This window comes from Mandrillus leucophaeus, unplaced genomic scaffold (assembly GCF_000951045.1).
Source record: "Mandrillus leucophaeus isolate KB7577 unplaced genomic scaffold, Mleu.le_1.0 Scaffold530, whole genome shotgun sequence".
Lineage (NCBI taxonomy): Eukaryota > Metazoa > Chordata > Mammalia > Primates > Cercopithecidae > Mandrillus > Mandrillus leucophaeus.
In genome coordinates, this window is record NW_012105698.1 from 818,255 (window position 1) to 818,483 (window position 229).

Genomic DNA, 229 nt, shown 5'->3' on the forward strand with positions numbered 1-229 from the left:
TGGGCTGGGGTTGGCATCTGGTAGGTCCTGGTAGGGTCACGCTCAGGATTCCTGAGGCTTTGTGCTGGGAGCTGTGTGTGGGAGGGGTCAGTGGGGGAAGAGAAACACGGGTCAATTTGCACCAATTGACCCTCATACATCCCCTGACCCCCATATGGCCTACTTGGATGCAGGCACATGCCCTTGCCAGTGTACACACACACACACACACACACACACACACACACAC